This window comes from Chiloscyllium punctatum, chromosome 24 (genome assembly GCF_047496795.1).
Source record: "Chiloscyllium punctatum isolate Juve2018m chromosome 24, sChiPun1.3, whole genome shotgun sequence".
NCBI classification, from domain to species: domain Eukaryota; kingdom Metazoa; phylum Chordata; class Chondrichthyes; order Orectolobiformes; family Hemiscylliidae; genus Chiloscyllium; species Chiloscyllium punctatum.
The window spans coordinates 39,035,107-39,056,344 of record NC_092762.1 but is presented as its reverse complement, the minus strand read 5'-3'; the positions used below and the strand labels follow the sequence as shown (position 1 = coordinate 39,056,344).

General features: G+C 41.4%; 1 protein-coding gene across 8 annotated transcripts in view; it reads left to right on the top strand.

Moving 5' to 3' along the window:
- Window positions 1-21,238, top strand: part of eps15l1a (epidermal growth factor receptor pathway substrate 15-like 1a) — a 377,875-nt gene that overhangs the window by 70,166 nt on the left and 286,471 nt on the right. The window lies entirely within an intron of this gene.

The following is a 21,238-nucleotide window of genomic DNA, read 5'->3' as shown; positions in this document are numbered from 1 at the left end:
AATAGTGTCTCATGAAGAGGGGAGACAGGTTACTTCAGTGTAAGGAGTTTACCTTCAGACCAGAAATTTGGTTAAAACCCCGAAGAGGTTATTCAAAATTGAGAAAATTTAAGTTCACTTGCATGAAGATTTCAGGAAGAAGCTATCAGATTCTTAAGTCCAGAATTTGGAGTATTGTTTAAGCTCTATAGAGGTGATAGAGAAAGGAATTCTCTCTGGTGTTTGAGTACTATAAAGGGGTACTATTAGGGTTAATTGGATTATATTTTACTGGTATATGTTGATATTTTTAAACCTGTGCTGTATGAGAATACTTTGGTTTATGCTATTTTATCTTCATTTATTTTGTGTAATAAACTTCTTGTTTTATTGTTAAAACCAAATCTACAGCATTGCATGCTTGTGCCACATTGTTAAATCAATAAAAATAATTTATTAAACCAGATTTCAGATTGGATTTGATTGACATCAACTGGGATCATAACTGTTAAATAACTATGCTGGTTTTAGGATATTCATAGTAAACTGAAAATTCATTCTAGACAGCCTGTAACCACTGAAGATTATTTGATTGATTGATTTATTATCTCATGATTCATAAAATAACTACATGGAGGAGGCCATAGATATCTGATCACACAGATCATTATTGGGGTGCAATTTAAGTTGCAGTTTTTGAGAACATCTTATTATGAACTCATAACTGGACTTATTCCCTTGAATCAGTTTGATTTAATTTTGAAATATAAACAAGGTCTTAAAAGAACTTGCTGACTTTTTGGTTTGCTTTACTTTACATTAATCATGCAAATTGGTTTTATTTTCCAGTCAGCTAGTTTTATCTCTCCAAACCCACTGTTTCTAATTGAAATTGAAGTGTGGTAACAGTTAAAGAACAATTCTGCAGGTTGCCCAATTCAAAAACGTTGACAGCCGATGATCATGTTGCACTGGATGAAATCACAAGAGTTTTTCTCCTTTTGGTTTCATTCCAACATTTGTATATCATAAACAATATCAGATATCAGGAAAAGGCTGCTAGAGTAAGTTGTGTATGTGCTTTAGACAATGTGTGCAAGAATGGCAAACGTGAGTTTTTCTTCAAGTCTTACACATTTTTGTTCTAATAAACAACTATTTATTCTGTTTCATTTTGATTTAGCAAATTCTATATTGAATTTGACAGTGCCAATTCCAAAGTAGCTAACACTCCTCCAGTATACTACAGCCAACATTCTAGCAATTTATTGTGTGCTCTCACTTTTCACATAAGAAGTATTATGGTTGTTTTAAATTACTGTGCCGTTATGGTAGTGATTACTGCGTAACTGACCTTTAAATTAATTTTCTGTAGTGTAGTTACTGTATGGATAACAATATTCTCAGTATTAATGCTTTCATGAACTCGAATGGTGTGCAGCTTTGGAAAGGGAATGCAGAAACTATAGAATAGCATTTGAAGACTTCAAGAGCAGTAAAGGTAACTTTTATTTCAAAGACTAATAAATTATAACCACATCTGATATCTAACATGAAGGATTGGAATTTTAGTGTAAGATTTGTTACCTGCAGCATCTTGTAGATTATAGTGTAGGTTATGTTGCAACATTCTGTGGCTCAGTAGTTACACAACGTAGTTACCAACCTGAAGTCTGCAGCATTGTTCTGTCAGGTCCGGCAAAAAAGACCGCTGAATGAATTGACCATTGTGTTGATTCAGGTCAGTGGGTGATTACTTCATACTCCTCATTGGCAAATTTAAACTCGTATTTTCCTTCTTGAATAGCAGCTGGCATTGTAGAAACCCTTTTAGTGGTATGTTCTCTCTAGGATTACCTCAGCTGATGTGACTCAGATGTTCATTAATGTTTTATCTTATTGCCATAGTTACTAAGGAGGATTTTTCCATATCGCTTTACTCAAAACAGCTGCTTAAAGAAAGAATATGGGGTAAACAGTGAAATAAAACAAAAAAACTGTGCATACTGGATCTCTGAAACAAAAACAGAAATTGCTGGAAAAATTCAGGTCTGGAGACAAAGTTAATATTTAATATTTAATAACAAAGTGGTTAGCACTGCTGCCTCACAGCGCCAGAGACCTGGGTTCAATTCCCGCCTCAGGTGACTGACTGTGTGGAGTTTGCACGTTCTCCCCGTGTCTGCGTGGGTTTCCTCCGGGTGCTCCGGTTTCCTCCCACAGTCCAAAGATGTGCAGGTCAGGTGAATTGGCCATGCTAAATTGCCCGTAGTGTTAGGTAAGGGGTAGATGTAAATGTAGGGGTATGGGTGGGTTACGCTTCGGCGGGGCGGTGTGGACTTGTTGGGCCGAAGGGCCTGTTTCCACACTGTAAGTAATCTAATCTAATCTAATCTAATTTCTAGTCCAGTAGCCCTTCTTCAGAACTGTTAAGTGTTACAGAAGTGATGCAGGTTGAGTGGAGAGGAAACTGGGACAGTATCAAGACACTATCCTTTCACCTATGTGTTATGATTTCAACTAATAAATGTTGTTCTCCAATGGAATGGAGTATTCCTTGACATCTGATTTATGGACACTAGTCTTCAAATGATTGAAGAAAATTATTTCTTCTGGTGACTTTGATATCATGGATGAAATTAGAAAGCATATTCAAACTTGAATTTCTAATTTTTGAATCAACTTATTCTGGAACTGATAAACTTGTAATACATTTTGTTCAGTTTGCAGCATAAATACTGATAATTTGTATCGTGCAGGATACAGACAAAATGTTGGTGTGCAGTGGTAGCAATATAGCTACAGCAGCACAAAAAATAGAATAGAAGTTCATTATTTTTTCTGCAGGAAATGTATCCTGTGCAAGACTTTTCCTAATTCTGGAGCAACTTGTTTGTAATCCATCTTTTAACCTTTATTATTGAAGGTACGCAATGTTTCTTTTATTGGCAAATTCACTGGTTCACCCCCATAATGTAGTCAAACCACAACTGGGAGATTTTCTGGGCAGTTCCATTAGCTACAAATGGAGTGGGAAGTTCTCTCCATTTTGAGATATAATAATAGACCTATTGTAACTTATCTAAAGTGTGACAAACTGATATTTGGTCTGCTGCGTTAATTATTTTAATTAGAGGTATGGTTTATTAACTGTGTTTTTCAGTTCGTCTTTATAATTTCTTAATTGAATTACCAGACTCTCTGCAAAATATACAGCATTTGTTTATGTAGGTTTAGAAGATCTGACATAGCCCTCAATGATGCTTGTTTTAGTACATGGCCAGTACATTGCATTCCTGTGGGGTTGCCTGCAGCTTCTATATTGTTTTACAGTCCTCGTATAGGCTATCCTATGAATAATTTAAATGATTGACCAAAACACATCTGTGTGGAAGGATAATTTCCTGTGAGCAGAAATTATTGATAATTTGTAATAGCATTTCCTATAAAAGCTCCATGAGAAAGGAAAGAAATTCAGTATTTACAGAAAACTGCATTAAGACAAGTCTTAATAGCAAAGTGGAATTCTATATTAACTATAGTGATAATTCTGATTTTTACATTGGTATTGTTACTGGTATTGTCTCAAGTGTTGGGTTCTCTTCCTTTGTCAAGGTATGCTTTTCAGGTCTCTTAGCTTGTTTGATTTGGTAACAGTCCATTTCATTTGAGTAAGAGTTGTGAGCTAAATTCTGTCCAATGCTTGAGTTCATAATCTTGGTCCATATTTTGATGTGGTTCTGGATACAGGTTTGCTCACTGAGCTGAAAGGTTCATTTCCAGACATTTCGTCACCCTAGATAACCTCTTTGCCCGGAGGCCCACTGAAGATGTTACCTAGTGTGGTGATGAAATGTCTGGAAATGCACCTTGCAGCTCAGCGAGCAAACATACATCCAGCACCTCAACCTGAGCTACAAATCTCCTCAAAACTCGCTAATTCTGATGTGTTAGGGTGAACTGTGTTACTGAAGGTGTCTTTTATTAATGTTGAACTGAACAGATGGTGCAAAGCATCAAATTTGAGCAAGGAGTTTTTTCCCCTGGTGACCTGGCCTTCCTTTCTATCAATCTCACTAAAAACAGATCATCTGATTATGCAAGTCACTGTTTCTCATGGCTTTGAGATATTCTTCATGTTAGCCTACATAAAGTCATAGAGATGTACAACATGGAAACAGACCCATCGGTCCAACTCGTCCATGCTGACCATAGAATCGTAGAATCCCTATAGTGTGGAAATAGGCCATTTGGCCTAACAAGTCCACACCGACCCTCCTGAAGAGTAACCCACCCAGCACCATTCCCCTACCCTATTACTCAACATTTTCCCTGGCTAATGCACCTAATCTACACAAACCTGAACACTGTGGACAATTTGGCATGGTCCACACAGACACGAAGAGAATGTGCAAACTCCACACAGACGGTTGCCTGAGGCTGGAATTGAACCTGGGTCTCTGGTGCTATGAGGCATCAGTGGTAATCACTGAGCCACTGTGCTGCCCTGTTGTAAAGCCAGAGACTGGACCATTTTTAAAAATGTATATATAGAAAAATTTTTGCTTTTTTACAAAAAAGTTGTAAGTATAAAAATACAGTAAAGTAGAAATAATATTATATTACAGCAGTATTAACAATAAACTACATGACTCTTCAAGATACAATAGTTTCATATTTATTTAACTTAACCTGAATTAAAGTAAACTCAAGTGAAATAGTACTAAATTAAATTACAATCCAGTAAAATTAAATTACATTACACTACATTGCATTACTGTATTCCACTTACCACACCTCCACCAAAGCTCCCGACCACGGGAGCCACAGTTACTATACCCGTATTTACTCGGCCTCCTCCCTCAGGGGCCCCCCGACCACCATATACATTTAAAATGGCTGCCATGTCTTATAAAATTGCTCAGTTCCATGGTGCACCATACTTGCCAAATAATCTTGGGGACTTGCTCCATCACAAGTCTGCTTCACTGCACAAGATCTGGAGGTTTTTCTGATATCCAGTTCATGAGAATGTTCTTTCTCGCACAGTCTGTAAGAGTGTTAAATAACCTCTTCCTGTGCTCACCCAGAAAGGGCAGGTCTGGTAGCCCCAGGACAAGCTGAAACATGTCCAGATATCCTAAATTAATCTTGTCCCATTTGCCAGCATTTGACCCATATACCTCTAAACCCTTCCTATTCATATAGCCACCCAGATGCCTTTTAAATTTTGTAAATGTGCCAGCCTCCACCACTTGCTCTGGCAGCTTCTTTCATATATGTACCACCCTCTGCATAAAAAAGTTGTTGCTTAGGCCCCTTTCAATCTTTCCCCTCTCACCATAAATCTGTGCCCTCTAGTTTTGGACTCTGCCACCCCGGGGAAAAGTCCTTGTCTATTTAACATATCCATGCCCCTCTTGATTTTATAAAAGGTCATCTTTCAGCCTCTAATGCTCTAAGGAAAACAGTCTCAGCCTATTTAGCTTCTCCCTATAGCTCAACCCCTCCAACCCTGGCAACATCCTTGTAAATCTTTGTGAAACTTAAAAGGCTTCAGAAATGTCCTGCCGATAGCAGGGAGACCAGAATTGCACACAATATTCCAAAAGTGGCCTAACCAATGTCCTGTACAGCACAACATGACTCCCGATTCCTGTACTCGGTGCACTGGCCAATAAAGGATAGCATACCAAATGCCTTCTCTGCTATCCTATCTACCTGTGACTACTTTCAAAGAGCTATGAACCTACACTCCAAGGTATCTTTGTTCAGCAATGCTCCCCAGTAACTTAAAATTTAGGTCCTGCTCTGATTTGCCTTTGCAAAACGCAGCGCCTCCCATTTATCTCAATTAAACTCATCTGCCACCCCTCGGCCCATTTACCCTTCTGATCAAAATCCCATTGTAATCGGAGGTAACCACCTTCACTGTCCACTATTTTGGTGTCATCTGCAAAATTACTAACCTCCTATGTTCATATGCAAATCATTGATATAAACGATGAAAAGCAGTGGACCCAGCATCGATCTTTGTGGCACACCACTGCTCACAAGCCTCCAGCCTGAAAAGCAATTCTCCACCACCACCTGTCTTCTACCTTTTGAGCCAGTTCTGTATCCAAATGGCTACTTCTCCCTGTATTCCATGTGATCTAACCTCAAAACATAGAACGTAGAACAGTACAGCACTGTACAGGCCCTTCTGCCCACAATGTTGTGCCAAGCACAACATTGGTTAATCTAAGATCAACCTAACCTACTCACCCCTCAATTTGCTGCCGTCCCTGTGCTTGTCCAGCAGTCACTTCAATGTCCCTGGTGTGTCTGACTCTCCTACCACCACTGGCAGTACATGCCATGCATCCACCACTCTGCATAAAGAACCTACATTTGACATCTCCCATATAACTTCCTCCAATCGCTTTAAAATTGGGACCCCTTGTGGCAGCCATTTTTGCTCTGAGGAAAAGTCTCTGGCTATCTACTCTGTATATGCCTCTGGTTACCTTGTACACCTCTGTCGAGTCACCGCTCCTTCTTCTCACCAGTATCTAAAACCCTAACTTACTCAAGCTCTCTTCATAAAACAAGCCCTCCAATCTAGAAAACATCCTGGTAAATCTCCTCTGCACCCTCTCTAAAGTATCTACATCCTTCCTGTAATGAGGTGACCAGAAGTGGTCTTATATTCCAAGTGTGGTCTAATCAAGGTTAATATGGAGCTGCAGCAAAACCTCGCAGCTCTTAAACACGATCCCACTGTTAATGAAAGCCAAAACACCATACACCTTCTTAACAACCTATCAGCTTGGATGGTGACTTTGAGGGATCTATATACGTGGACCTCAAGATCCTGCTGTTCCTCCACCCTGCCAAGAATCCTGTCTATAACCCTGTATTCAGCACTCAAATTCAACCTTCCAAAATGAATCACTTCACATTTATCCAGGTTGAACTCCATCTGCCACTTTTCAACCCAGTTCTGCATCCTGTCAATGACATGTTGTAGTCTGCAACAGCCCTCCACACTATCTACATTAATAAAAACTACAAAGAGCAGAGGCTCAAGAACAGATCCCTACGGGACATCACTGGTCACTGACCTCCAGGTGGAATACTTATAACCACTAGTTATGTTCTTTTGGCCAGCCAATTCTGTATCCAGACAGCCAAATTTCCCTGTATCCCATACCTCCTAACTTTCTGAATGTGCCTACCGTGGGGAACCTTATCAAAAGCCTGACCTGCATGACCTGCCCCTTTCAAAGCCATGCTGACTATTTTTAATTAAACTATGTTTTTCCAAATAGTCATAAATCCTATTTCTCAGAATTCTTTCCAGTACCTTGCTTAGCACAGATGTAAGACTGACTGGTCTGTAATTCCTAGACATTTTCCTATTCCCTTTCTTGAACAGAGGAGCAACATTCGCCTCCCTCCAATCAGCCAGTACTACTTCCGTGGAGAGTGAGAATGCAAATATCGCTGCCAGAGGTGCAACGCAGCAATCTCATTCCTCGCTTCCCATAGTAACCTTGGATATATCTGGTTTGGCCCTTCCTGAAGAAGGGCTTATGCCCGAAACGTCGATTCTCCTGTTCCTTGGATGCTGCCTGACCTGCGCTTTTCCAGCAACACATTTTCAACTTCGGCCCTAGGGACTAACGTATCTTTGATGCTTCCCAGAATTTCCAACATATCCACTTTCTTACTGTTAATCTGTTCAAACCTATTAACTGGTTCACGTGTTCTCGCTATCAACAACCTTGTTGAATGTCTTCCTGAAGTCTATATATAGATTGCATCCACTGCTCTGCCGTCATCAGTCCTCTTCGTTACTTCTTCAAAAAGCTCAATCAAGTTTGTGAGATATGATTTCTCACACACAGAGCAATGTTGACTGTCCTCAGTCAGTCCTTGCCTTTCCAAATACATGTCCCTCAGGATTCCCTCCAAGTTCTTTCCCACCACTGATGTCAGGCCCACCAGTCTATACTTCCCTGGCTTTTCCTTACCACCTTTCCTAGATAGTGGCAACATATTAGCCAAACTCCAGTCTTCTGGCACCTCACGTATGGCTATCGATGATACAAAAAATGTTGTGAAACTTGAAAGGATTCAGGAAAGATTTACAAGGATGTTGCCAGGGTTAGAGGATTTGAGCTATGAGGAGAGGCTGAACAGGCTGGGGCTGTTTTCGCTGGAGTGTCGGAGGCTGAGGGTGACCTTATAGAGGATTACAAAATTATGAGGGGCATGGATAGGATAAATAGACAAAGTCTTTTCCTTGGGGTCGGGGAGTCCAGAACTAGAGGGCATAGGTTTAGGGTGAGAGGGGAAAGATATAAAGGAGAGCTAAGCGGCAACGTTTTCACACAGAGAGTGGTACGTGTATGGAATGAGCTGCCAGAGGAAGTGGTGGAGGCTGGTACAATTGCAACATTTAAAAGGCATCTGGATGGGTATACGAATAGGAAGGGTTTGGAGGGATATGGGCCGGGTGCTGGCAGGTGGGACTAGATTGGGTTGGGATATCTGGTCGGCATGGACAGGTTGGACCGAAGGGTCTGTTTTCATGTTGTACATCTCTATGACTCTATAACAAGAAGCCCAGCAATCACTTCCCTAGCTTCCCACACAGTTCTAGGGTACACCTGATTAGGTCCCAGGGATTTATCCACCTTTATGAAATTTAAGTCATCCAGCACCCCACATTCTCTACCTTCCATAGCCTCCTCTACAGTAAACACTGATGCAAAGTACTCATTTAGTATCTCCCCTATTTCTTATGGTTCCACACATAGGCAGCTTTGCTGATCTTTAAGTGGCCTCGTTAGGTACTCTTAGAATTATTTTAAAGTTCAGCAACTATGTGAAATGTTTGAAATGGTTTGGTGTGCCATATTGTCTAGAAACATAGAAAATAGAGCAGAAGTAGGCCATTCAACCCTTCATCCCTGCTCCATTGTTCAATATCATCATCCAACTCAGTAACTCTGTTTCTACCTTTTCCCCAGACCCTTTGATCCTACTGGCCCTAAGAATCATATCTATCTCCTCCTTGAAAGCATTCAATGTTTTCTCCTCAACACTTTCTGTGGCAGAGAATTCCACAGGCTCAGCGCACTCTGGGTGAAGAATTTCTCCTCCATTCAATCCTAAGTGGCCTACCCCTGATTCTTAAACTATGACTGCTGCTTCTGGTCTTCCTGATCATCATGAACATCCTTCCTATGTTTACCCTGTCTTGTCTTTGGTTAGTCCTTTTAGAATTTTATAGGTTTCAGTGAGATCCTCTCTCATTCATCTCACCTACGATGAATATATGGTCTCAACCAGTCCAATCTGTCTTCATACATCAATTTTGCCATCCCAGGAATCAGTCTGGGTAGTCTTAATTGCATTTCCTCCATAGCCAGACCATCTTTCCTCAAATAAGGAGAACAAAACTGCACATAAAATCCAGGTGTGGTCTCATCAAGGTCCTGTACAATTACAGCTTAAAAATGTGTTGCTGGAAAAGCGCAGCAGGTCAGGCAGCATCAAAGGAACAGGAGAATCAATGTTTCAGGCATAAGCCCTTCAGGAATGTACAATTACAGTTAGACATTCCTGGTCTTGTATTTGAATCCTGTCACTATGAAGGCCAACTGATCAAATTAAATTCAAAATTCCTTAGGTCTCAAACTCCATTTCTGACATTGGATTTCCACATGTTATTTACATAATAATTCAACATATTGAATATTTTTTGTTTTTAATGCCTAAATCTACTTTGAATTAGTAGGAGTAGTCATGATAATTTTGTGTCTAATCTGTATTATTAAGATTATTGGGCTTGCAAGCAATAAATCTTGCATATGATAGGAATGAGAATATGTGAGTAAGCCACTAATCCAGACCATGACCTCACCACCCCCCATCACCAAACCATCATCTCCCAGACCATACACAACCTCATCACCTCAAGAGATCTCCCACTCACAGCTTCCAACCTCATAGTTCGGGAACCCTGCACCGCCCGATTTTACCTCCAACCCAAGATCCACAAGTCTAACTACTCTGGCCGACCCATTGTCTCAGCCTGCTCCTGCCCCACCGAACTCATCTCCACCTACCTTGATACTATCTTATCCTCCCTAGTCCATGAACTCCCCACATATGTTTGGGACACCACCCACGCCCTCTACCTCCTCCAAGACTTCCGTTTCCCTGACCCACACCGCCTCATTTTCACCATGGACATCCATTCCCTCTACACCTCCATCTGCCATGACTAGGGCCTCCAAGCCCTCCGTTTCTTCCTCTCCCGATGTCCATAGCAGTACCCTTCCACTCTTATTCATTTGGCTGAACTGGTTCTCACCCTCAACAATTTCTCTTTCGAATCCTCCCACTTCCTCTAGATGAAATGGGTAGCCATGGGCATCCGCATGGGCCCCAGCTATGCATGTCTCTTTGTTGGCTACATAGAACAGCCCATCTTCCATAGTTACACCAGCACCACACCCCACCTTTTCCTCTGCTACATTGATGACTGCATCGGCACCACCTCGTGCTCCCACAAGGAGGTTGAGCAGTTCATCAATTTCACCAACACATTCCACTCCGACCTTAAATTTACCTGGACCATCTCTGACACCTCCCGCCCCTTCCTGGACCTCTCCATCTCCATCAATGCTGACCGGCTCAACACTGCCATTTTTTACAAACCCATCGACTCCTACAGATACTTGGGTTACACATCCTCCCACCCTACCTCCTGTAAAAATGCTATCCCATATTCCCAATTCCTCCACCTCATCTGCTCCCAGGAGGACCAGTTCCACCACAGAACACACCAGATGGCCGCCTTCTTTAAAGACTGTAATTTCTCCTCCCACATGGTTGAAGATGCCCTCCAATGCATCTCAACCACGTCCCGCCCCTCTGGCCTCAAACCCCACCCCTCCAACCACAAGAAGACAGACCCCTCCTGATCCTCACCTTTCACCCTGCCAACCTCTGTATAAACCGCATCATCGGCTGACATTTCCGCCACCTACAAACTGACCCCACCACCAGTGATATATTTCCCTCCCCACCCCTATTCGCTTTCCGCAAAGACGGTTCCTTCCGTGACTACCTGGTCAGGTCCACGCCCCCAACAACTCACCCTCCCCTCCTGGCACCTTTCCCCCACCATTGCAGGAATTGCAAAATCTGCGCCCACATCTCCCACCTCACCTCCATCCAAGACCCCAGAGGAGCCTTCCACATCCATCCGAGTTTCACCTGTACTTCCACAAATGTCATTTATTGTATCGTTTGCTCCCGATTCAGTCTCCGCTACATTGGGGAGACTGGATGCCTTCTCGCAGAGTATTTCAGGCAACATCTCCGGGACACCCACACCAATCAACCCCATTGCCCCATGGCTGAATATTTCAATTCCCTCTTCCACTCTGCTGAGGACGTGTGGTCGTGGGCCTGCTCCACCGCCACTCCCTCACCACCTGACGCCTGGAGGAAGAACGCCTCATCTTCTGCCTCGGAGCCCTTCAACCCCAGGGCATCAATGTGGACTTCACCAGTTTCCTCATTTCCCCTTCCCCCACCATACCCCAGGTCCAAACTTCCAGCTCAGCACCAACCTCATGACCTGTCCCACCTGTCAATCTTCCTTCCCACCTATCTGCTCCACTCTCCTCTCCGACCTATCACCTTTAGCCCCACCACCAAGCACCTATTGCGCTCTTAGCTACCTTCTCCCCAGCCCCACCCCTTCTAATTTATTTCCCACCCCTGAGGCTTCCAGCCTCATTCCTGATGAAGGGCTCCTGCCCAAAACATCGATTTTCCTGCTCCTTGGATGCTACCTGACCTGCTGTGTTTTCCAGCACCACTCTAAACTTGACCCCTGTTTTCGGGCAACTAGCTTTAAAATTGTGTTTACTGATCATATTTTAACTGAACCTTATGAATGAAGTTGTATTCAACTGACATTATTCTGAAAATGTAAAAAGAAATTACCTTGCATTTATATAGCCCCTGTCAGAGACTTGAGATTTCAAATTGATTAATAGCCAGTAAATATTTTTAGGGTGCCATCAATATTGTAATGGATTCATCTGATAGTGAGCCAGCAAAGACCCATAAACAGCAATGAAATAAAATTCCAGATACAGTTTCATGCTGTTGGTTGAAGGATATAATTTAGTCAGGACACTGGAAACCTCCACCATTCTTCCTCAAATGTAATTCTTTGTATTTTATTTGCATTCAAGCAGGTCTATATTTAACAAAGAACAAAGAAAATTTACAGCCAAGGCACAGGCCCTTCGGCCCTTCAAGACTGAGCCGATCCAAACGTACTGTCTAAACCTGTCGGTCAATTCCTAAGCATCTGTATCCCTCTACTCCCCACCTACTCATGTATTTATCCAGACGCATCTCAAATGAATCTACCGTGCCTGCCTCTACCACTTCTACTGGCAACGCATTCCAAACGCCCACCACCTTCTGTATGAAGTACTTGTTGAGTGTATCCCCCTTAAACTTTCCACCTCTCACCTTGAAAGCGTGACCTCTTGTTATTGAATCCTTCATCCTGGGAAAAAGCTTGTCTCTATCCACCTTGTCTATATGATTTTGTAAACCTCAATCATGTCCCCTCTCAATCTCCTTAACATTTCACCTGAAAGATTCAGTGCAGTTGTGTTGAGGTAGATTAGCTGAATACAGAAGGAGGCCAACTGGATCCTGCTTTTATTTCCTTTGTCTATTTTCCCTTTGATATTTATTGAACTAAGATTTCTGTAATCTTTGTCAATCAATATTCTGAATAGCCTAGGACTTCTGGATTGTGACATTTCCATAGACGAGACACCTCTACCCAAGATTGAGGACCATTATTAGGCTAGAGTATTCTGAGGAATGGAGTTGAGATACTAATCAACTGTGATATAATTAACTGACGAAAGTTAAGGGCTGAAAGGCCAACTCCGAGCCTGTGTTCAGCATGGACACCTTTGAAGTTCCAATATAGAGTCATAGAGATGTACAGCACAGAAACAGACTCTTTGGGTGTCGTCCCATTCCTCCCTCAGTTGAAGCAAAACACTCAGAGACACAGTAGTTTTACCTCCTTCATCTTTATTCCAGGCCCTGGAGTGAGAGAGAATGATCACCCATGTGCACAGACACATGAATTCTCAGTCTTCTCTCGAACAGCAGTTTCTGAATGAATTATACAGTCACTTTACAGGGAGGAGCATCCAGATAAGGTATATTTATTGGGTGACCATAATAACCAGCGAATGTCAATAGTGAAGATTAAGTCATCTGCTGTTACACAATGAATATTCTTAACCTTGTTAACTGGTGTCACATAATGAATGCTTTTCACCTTGTTAACTTACTTTACATACTGAATGCGTCCTCATCTTGTTTAATAGCTTTACATAAATGAATGCTTTTTCACCTTGTTAAACCACTATCCTTGCCTCCAGCACCTCATTGTTTACTGCAAGTTCTTATCTGATCTGAGTCATGAAAGCTGAGCCTTTTGTCTCACACAACCCTAAACTTAATTCTTTCCCTACCTGCTCATATCTTATACACATTTTCATTGATCCAACCCATCCATGCTGACCAGATATTCCAACCTAACCTAGTCCCATTTGCCAGCACTTTGCCCATATCCCTCTAAACCCTTCTGATTAGATTAGATTAGATTACTTACAGTGTGGAAACAGGCCCTTTGGTGGAAACACACCGACCCGCCGAAGCGCACCCACTCAGACCCATTCCCCTACATTTGCCCCTGCACCTAACACTACGGGCAATTTAGCATGGCCAATTCACCTATCCTACACATTTTTGGACTGTGGGAGGAAACCAGAGCACCCGGAGGAAACCCCCGCAGACACGGGGAGAATGTGCAAACTCCACACAGTCAGTCGCCTGAGGTGGGAATTGAACCCGGGTCTCTGGCGCTGTGAGACAGAAGTGCTAGCCACTGTGCCACAATGCTGCCCACTGTGCCACCGTGCCGCCCACATATACCCATCCAGAAATCTTTCAAATGTTGCAATTGCACCAGCCTCCATCACTTCCTCTGGCAGCTCATTCTATACATGCATCACATTCTGCATGAAAAAGTTGTCCCTTAGGTCCCTTTTATATCTTTCTCCTCTCACCTTAAAACTATGCCTTGTACTCTTCAGCACATTGGCCATCAGGTCAAGATCCTGTTGTACTCATAAGTAACCTTCTTTGCTGTCCATTACACTTCCAATTTTGATGTCTCTGCAAACTTACTAACTGTATCTCCTATTTTCACATCCAAATCATTTATATAAATGACAAAAAGTAATGGACCCAGCACCAATCCTTGTGGCAACTCCACTGGTCGCAGATCTCTAGTCTGAGCAACAACCCTCCACCACCACCTTCTGTCTTGTACCATCGAGCCAGTTCTGTATTTAAATGGCTAGTTCTTCCTGTATTCCATGAGATCTAACCTTGCTAACCAGTACCCCATGGGGAACCTTGTCAAATGCCTAACTGAAGTCTGTACAGATCACACCCACTGCTCTGCCCTCATCAATCCTCTTCTTCAAAAATCTCAATCAGGTTTGTGAGACATGATTTCTCACGCACAAAGCCATGTTGACCATCCCTAATCAGTCCTTGCCTTTCCAAATACGTGTAAATCCTGTCCCTCAGGATTCCCTCCATCAACTTGCCCACCACCGACATCAGGTTTACTAGTCTGTAGTTCTCTGGCTTGTCCTTACCACCTATCTTAATAGTGCTACCACGTTAGCTAACCTCCAGTCTTCCAGCATCTCACCTGTGAGTATACAAATATCTCAGCAAGAGGCCCATCGATCACTTCCCTAGCTTCTCACAGAGCTCTAGGGTACATCTGATCAGGTCCTGGGGATTTATCTACCTTTATACATTTCAGGGCATCTAGCACTTCCTCCTCTGTAATATGGACATTTTTCAAGGTGTCACCATCTACTTCCCTACATTCTATACCTTCCATGTCCTTTTCCACAGTAAACACGATGCCAAATACTTGTTTAGTATCTTCCCCCATCTCCTGTGGCTTCACACAAAGGCTGCCTTGCTGATCTTTAATATGTCACATTCCTAACCTCAGCTAAGGAGAGAGAGAAAATCATCCCTTGACTGCATTTTCAGATTTCTTTGTGACTGGCAATAGGTGACATTGGGAGAAGCATTGGGTGATGTGTGAGACATGGAGAACAGGACGGCACGGTGGCTCAGTGGTTAGCACTGCTGCCTCACAGCCTCAAGGATCCAGGTTCGATTCCTCCCTTGGCGACTGTGTGGAGTTTCTCCCCGCGTCTCTGTGGGTTTTCTCCGGGTGCTCCCACAATCCAAAGATGTACGGGTCAGGTGAATTGGCCATGCTAAATTGCCCATAGTGATAGATGCATTAGTTAGGGGAATGAGTCTGGGTGGGTTATTGTTCAGAGGGTTGGTGTGGACTTGTTGGGCCGAAGGACCTGATTCCATAATGTAGGGAATCTAATCAACACTTTGTAAGATCAAAGTTCTGTCTGTTTTGAGTGAGCATTAAGGCTGCAATTGGTATTCCTGGCAATATGAAATCTAATTTGGCTTCTTCATTAGAATCTGCATCGTGCTTGTGAAATTATTTTATTTTTAAAATTTTTGTTTGTGGTCTATAGTACTTCAGATATCAGTACTATGCTCAGTGACCTAAATATCACTGAGGTCTTTGTCTTGAATGACACCTGCCCAGGATATGAGGCAGCATTTGAAGGAAGACTCCAAACACTCAACTGATTTGATTTTCCCATTAGGAGGCACCTCTCATCATTGAAAAAAGAAAACTTACATTCATACAGTACTCCTCATATTGGCTGCATGCAACAAAATGGCTGATTGTTGATGGCTGTTGGACAAAATGTGGCAACCAATTTGCACCTAGCAAGCTGTCTAAAACAGCAATGTGCTAATGACTAAATGATTTATAAACTCTTTCTGGAAAGTTATGAAATAAATTCGCTTTTAAAACATTTTACTGTGAATTAAATTCGTGAGGAAATAGCTCTATGCTTTGATAGCCCATGGTGTAAAGTGCATCTTCTTACATCTTTGCTGTCCAGAGGAAGACTGCAGTCTAACTTGTGAAGTTAATTTTCATGGAAAATTCTTGCATGTAATACACAGCTGCATTATGACCCATTTGACTGTGAAAAATGAAACGCATTGTGTTTCTCCTGAATTGTTGAAGAAATATCTTCTTTTGAAATAGCTTGATAGAAAGATTATGCTGTTCACAACAACTACTAATTGTCGTCCTGTTCCCCCCCCTTCAGTTGAAGCAAAACGCTCAGAGGCACAGTGTAGTTTTACTTCCTTCATCTTTCTTCTGGGCTGTGGAGGGAGAGAGAGCAATTGCCTATATGCACAGAGACATGAGTTTCACAGTCTTCTCTGGAACAGCATTTTCTCAATGAACTTACATAGTCATTTTACGGGGAGGAGCATCCAGCTAAGGCAACATGCATATTAATTGAATGACCTTTACAATCAGTAAGCATCAATAGTAAAGATTAAGCCATCTGCTGTTATACAATGATTAACTAGCTTCACATAGTGAATACTTTTCACCTTGTTAAACTGACCTCACAAATTGAATGCTACCTCATCTTGTTAAATGGCTGTATAATGACTGTTTTTCTACCTTGTTAACCCATTACCCTTGCCTCCAGCATCCCATTGTTAACTGTAAGTTATTATCTGATCTGAGTCATGCTCAGCTGAACCTCTTGTTTCACAAAACTCAGAACTTAACTCTTTCCCTGCCTGCTTATACCCTATACACATTCTCATAATTCTTGGTGTGAGTTTAATTTTTGGGACATGTAAACTACTGACAGCAAGAGGTATAAATTACTTAACTGATAGTAGTTTGCCAAAACGATGTTGGTTTTACCATTGTGCTGAATATTTAACATGGATGGACTGTTTTGGGAAGAATAGTAGAGGAGCAAACCTTATTTCTGAACCACATATTTAACATAGCTGCTGTTCTTCCTTTCGGCTGTTTGCTGTTGTCTGTGCTGGTCACAGAAGGAAAGAATACATCTGACCCATTTGCTGATCCCCAGGAGATGTGTTAGAGTAGCTCTATCATGTCTAATGTTTGTAGACAAAGTAAATTTAATATGTGGCTTGCAGGTGGGGTCAGGACCCTGCAGTGAGGGTAGACTATTCATATTCAGGAATAGACAGAATTGCAAAGTGGTATTTTTGTAGGGGACAGTTCTCTTTCAAGACAGAATTGTAGCTGCATTGTCTATTTCTTCTATTAAGGCAGAAAAACCAAGTCAAGGTGCGTAACAAACTGGTTCCCATTGTTTGTAGCAGAGGCTGAAGTTCTTATTGTCCTGAACATAGTGCAATCTAAGTGCATCTTGAGGAAGTGGGATAATGGATTTATTTTTGTTGTTTGCTTGTTTTGTTGTTGTTTAGTTTAGATAACTGTGTCATGATTGTTCAGTTACTGTTGGACTTGTGTCTCATGGTGGCATAAGGATAATAGACTTGATCAGAACCGTGGCTGGATTACAATAGCAGTGAAATTAAAGTGTCCTGTAACAAGAATAATTTATAATTGTCATTTTACATTTTAACTTTTATCCATGATTTAAGTGGATTAACAATTGCAAATGGGAGGGATGCTTGGGCAACTTTCTTACCCTTCTACTTACACATTGATTCTCCATTGATCTGTGGTAGCATTGTACTTTAAGCAAAAGGCAGGGAGTTCTAAAAAATATTACCCATCTCTAGCTAGGTGCTCAACCAGGGACTCTTGTCAGTGCAACAATTTCACATTTTTTTAAGGTAGATATTATTGCTTTGAAGTTCTATTTAAAAAATGCGATGTGGCTATTGCACAAGTTTATTGTAACTTGAGACCGCACGCAAACGAACTATCGCATTTTATCAGAACCAATGTATTTCACACCTGTATTTTAAAGTATTATAGACTTTGAATCTAATCTCTGTAAAAATTTAGTCTGAGTTGAACTTTATTATTTGATTGCTATTTCAGAAATAAAATTCCGATTTCAGTTAAACTGGAGCAAGAATACATATTTTCTTTTTGCATTCATAGTTCAGTTGCTGGGATATAATCTAATTTCCATCTGGCTTAAAATCGCAATACGGCATCTATTTCTATTTCAATAAATGTTATTCCCTTGTTCAAGAAAGGGGATAAGGATAACCCTGAGGATTATAGACTGGTGAGTCTTACATCGATGTTGGGCAAGTTATTGGAGAGGATTCTGAGAGACAGGATTTATGATTATTTGGAAAACCATAGTCTGATTAGAGATAGTCAGCATGGCTTTGTGAGAGGCAGGTCATGCCTCACATGCCTTATTGAATTATTTGAGGATGTGACAAAATACATTGAAGTTAGAGCAGTGGATGTGGTGTATATGGATTTTAGCAAGGTGTTTGATAAGATTCCCCACCTTAGGCTCATTCAGAAACTAAGGAACCATGGGATAGAGGGAAATCTGGCTGTCTGGATACAGAATTGGCTGGTCATTAGATAACAGAGAGTGATAGTAGATAGAAAGTATTCAGCCTGGAGCTTGGTGACCAATGGTGTTCCACAGGGATCAGTTCTTGGACCTTTGCTCTTTGTGATTTTTATAAGTGACCTGGATGAGGAAGTGGAAGGGTGGGCTAGCAAGTTTGCTAATGACAGAAGTTTGGTGGAGTGATAGATAGTGTGGAGGACTGTTGTAGGTTGCAATGGGACATTGACAGGACGTATAGCTGGGCTGCGAAGTGACAGATGGAGTTCAACCTGGAAAGTTGTGAAGTGATTCATTTTGGAAGGTCGAATTCGAATGCAGAGAAAAGGGATAAAAGCAGGATTCTTGGCAGTGTGGAGGAACAGAGCGATCTTTGGGTCCATGTCCATAGATTCCTCAAAGTTGGCACCCAAGTTGATAGGGTTGTTAAGACGAATGGTGTGTTAGCTTTCATTTGCAGGGGGATTGAGTTTAAGATCCATGAGGTTCTGCTGCAGCTCTGTAAAGCCCTGGTTAGACCACACTTGGAATATTGTATTCAGTTCTGGTTGCCTCATTATAGGAAGGATGTAGAAGCTTTAGAGAGGGTGCAGAGGAGATTTACCAGGATGCTGCCTGGACTGGAGAGTATGCCTCATAAAGAAAGGTTGAGGGAGCTTGGGCTTTTCTCATTGGAGTGAAGAAGGTTGAGAGGTAACTTGATAGAGGTGTACAAGATGATGAGAGGCATAGAATGGATAGGCAAATGGCTGTCACGAGAGGGCATAATTTTAAGGTGATTGGAGGAAGGTGTAGGGGAGATATTCTTTACACAAAGAGTGGTGGGTGTGTGGAATGTAATGCCAGCAGTGGTAGTAGAGTCAGATACATTAGGGACATTTAGTGACTTTTGGATAAGCACATGGTTGATAGTAAAATGAAGGGTATGTAAGTTAGTTTGATCTTAGAGTAGAAGAGCTTGAGATGTGGACAATTGAATGGGAATCAGAGTTATGATAATGCTGCTCCTTTAATAAGATTATTTGTCTTTGGTTTTATTTCCAGAGGGGTCGTAAATGCATGGGTTTCATTGTGTCTGGATTTTGAGTTTTCGGGCCAATTTGATTATAGTTAACAGATACTGCTTCAGGCAAAAAGCTTTCAAGTTTTAAGTAAAAGACTTCTACAATGAAAGGGGAGTGGCCAGTTCTCCCAGCTCAGCTTTGACTCTGGTTTGTTTTGATTTTGGTTTTAGCAGTCAGGCTGTTCAGAGCTGCTGGTCAGGAAGCTGGGGAATCCAAAGAAACAGCTGCATGGAAGAAAGTGTTCCATGCTGAATCTCTCTGCCGTCTGTCTCTGCTGTAAGAACCTGTGTCTGATTTTACCTTTTTGCAAAGGAGGTGTTTATGGGGACTGTTGCAGGCATTTGGAACAACGTCATTAAGTTGGGATAGTCTGTTGAGTTTTCAGATGGGTTAAATTATTCTATATTCTGTTCTTTTTTGTTTGTGTTTCCTTCGGTAATCTTGCAAATAAATTCTGTTTTATTTAAAACTAAGTAGTTGGGCCGACTGTATCACTCCTGGAATAATATCCACTTTACATTTGCTTACAACAACTAGAAAAGTTCGGGATCGGGTTACTTTCTTGAAATGCTTTGAGGAGTTCTGACTTTGTCCATTACAGAGTGCAAATTTTCTGTATGTTCTCTGAGGCACTACTAATCTGTAGTGCAGAAGGGCGAAAGGCTTTGGTAGCCTTGTTTGATATAATCAGGCAGTTGCATAACTGATTATTCACTATGTTCCATTGTTTTTGGATAATCCTATCGTCAATAAAGCCCACTTTTAAATTTAAGCTGAATAGTATGACTGCAGTGTAGTCAGTTTCCACCTGTTGCAGTGACTAGGAGTGTAATAGTTCAAAACTTTTCTGATGCTAAGTGCCAAAGTGTTAAGTTAACCAAATGCTTCAACCAATGTCCCAGTCATGCTGTACCTATGCTTATACATTTTGGCTTCTAGAAGAAGTAGGTCTGCTGTTGGAAGTGGATCTTTTATTCTGGACATGGTTAATGAACTGTAAAAGAGCCTGAATTTTAATGGTGGGTACTCAAAATTCTGAGGACATGTCAAATTTCGTGAATTCAGAGAATTACTGAGGCCTGAAATAAAAAACTGAAGATGTTGAAACTACTCAGCAGGTTTGGCAGCGTTTGGACAGAGAAATAGAGTTAATATTTAAGGTCCATTAATTTTCCATCAAGTCTGTTAATCTGTTTTAATGATGTTTGCCAGGACAACAGAGAGACATTTTACATACCTTTGCAGACATTTGAGATGTTGGTGTAATCTCTAATCCAAATTACAGCCCGTCCAATGACAGCCTGTCCAGTGATTTAACATGGCTGTAATACTGCATTTCAAGTATCAGCTTAGATAATATGTTCATATCCTGCTGTCTGGCTTGAACATGTGTTCCTTTGGTTGCTACAATTGATTAAAGTTGTCACTTAGTCTGTGTCTCATGTTAAACATGAAAGATCATTCAGCTCATTTTAATTTCTAAAACTCCAAATTATTTCTTAAATATTTCAGGATTTTTGCTGGCACTGCCCGAGTGCAAACTCCACTCCTTATATTGATTTAATTGATGAACTTCCTGATATCCATCCA